We start from the raw sequence: 2,208 nt of genomic DNA, 5'->3' as shown, positions 1-2,208 counted from the left end.
TAGTTACGTCACTAAATGTAGTTTTTCTTTTTTTCCTTCATTATTATATCCCCACTTGATTCATAGTCGTGTGCACGTGGATCACGCTCCTCACAATGAATGGACAATCAGTGGGCTTGATACACACTGGTGCTGGGAAGTGGCATAACATCTAAAGTTGACACATTTCATTTTAACTCTAATATGTTCTTGCACTACGGGCCGTTCAAAAGCTATGTGTTTAAGAAATCAATCATTAGGAATTACAGATTCTCGTCATAGCATTTATTGGACTTTTTATTCTGAAAAACACCTGTCGTCACCAAAATTATCGAACCACTCCAGCCTGCTTTTCGTTCATTAAATACACATTTGTATCCTACAGAAATAACTCTGGCACACATGTGAGCACACACATAAGCATACACAAACCCGCATATAGCAGCTGAAATGGCAAAGGTCGGTACACTAGGGATTTACAAAATCAGTAAAAATGCAATACAACCGTACGTACCATGCCGGGGGGTCGGGTAGGGAGGGGGGGTCTCTGAACGAAGCGCTCCGCTCTTCCTCGGTGGGCGGACACACGCTCCAGTAGGCTACCACAGGCATAGACCGGGGATGCGCTGCCGGGTCCCACCGTGTGTACGTTTGTGTGTGTGTGTGTGTGTGTGTGTGTGTGTGTGTGTGTGTGTGTGTGTGTGTGTGTGTGTGTGTGTGTGTGTGTGTGTGTGTGTGTGTGTGTGTGTGTGTGTGTGTGTGTGTGTGTGTGTGTGTGTGTGTGTGTGTGTGTGTGTGTGTGTGTGTGTGTCTGTGTCTGTGTCTGTGTCTGTGTCTGTGTCTGTGTGTGTGAGTGTGTGTTGCTCTGTTACTGTGCATTGTCTCTCATCCATCCGGGCGTGCGAGGACAAAGCCATGTTTCCTAATCCGTCCAATCAGAGCCTGCATGGCATCAGCAGCATTATGAGATTACCGTATAATCCGGCCACTTTCTTAGCTGGCCGGACACAAGGGCCAAATCCAGCCGCCAGGGGAACAGTGTGGCATTATGTGGCTCACATAGAGAGGCCCCGTACACCCGTCACCCTGCTGCAGGCTGGAGGGGCCACTGTCCCGCTGTTGTGACTGCTGTACAGCCCATGGCTGTAATCACGCACACTAACACAATAGACTACTATGCCACACAATGGACTGCAATAGACTACAATACAGCACAATATACTACAACGCAGTAGGATAATAGACTCCAATACAAACAAGAGCCAATATAATTCAATGTAATTAATTAACTAGGCTATGTAATTAAAATATATATATATTTGATAGTTCTATATGCTATATTATGCTATGCTTTACTATACTATGCTATACTGTATATACGATATAGCCTACTCTATTTTACTTTCGCAGTGATCACTAACACTTTAAAGATATCTAACCTGAAACATACGTTTATAATTACTTCAGTTAAGAAGGAAACAAACAAACAAACAAACAAACAAGCAAGAAAATAAAGCAAATAATACATTTGGAAAAGAGGCTGTAGTATGTTCTTCCAGCCACTAGATGGGGCGTAGGGACAGATGATGTACTTGCCCATTTTATTCCTGTTGGAGATATTTGTGTACGACGTGCTCACTACCCAGAACTCCCAGTCCAATAACACAAGCTATCTTGACACCATAAATACATAAACAGGTATTACAAAAATACATTATATTATAAGATACTGTGAGTGGATATGAGCTAAGGGGTCCCAAACATCAGTGACCTCTGCTTCTCGCAGCACCTCACACCTCTAGGTGCTGGTGGTAGCAGCTAGCGGTATACCGTACCACCACCAGGGGGGGGGGGATTCCCCCGACTCCTGCATGTCAAGGTGTTACACAAGTCCATCACATTAACACGTGCTATAGATCCAGGCCCCAGTCCAACCTACAGCAGCAGGCCCCTTTCTATCCTACAGCATCAGGCCCCTGTCTAACCTAGTGTTGCATAATATCATCAAAAATAATGACAGGAAATCATCTTGAGACCCACATGGCTCATACCAACAAAAACAACAGCAACAATTTATAAAAATACAACTCAAATTGGGACAAGCCCGAAATGTCCTTATCGTAGAACTCATCACAAGATTGTTCACTTTGATTTTCTTTTTTGGTCTGTTTTAAACAGGACGAAAACAGCAAAACAACAAAAATAAGTAAACAAACAAACACACTGAGT

The sequence above is a fragment of the Gadus macrocephalus genome, chromosome 7 (genome assembly GCF_031168955.1).
Source record: "Gadus macrocephalus chromosome 7, ASM3116895v1".
Taxonomy (NCBI): domain Eukaryota; kingdom Metazoa; phylum Chordata; class Actinopteri; order Gadiformes; family Gadidae; genus Gadus; species Gadus macrocephalus.
The sequence above is the reverse complement of the archived record's forward strand: the minus strand, read 5'-3'. Positions refer to the sequence as shown.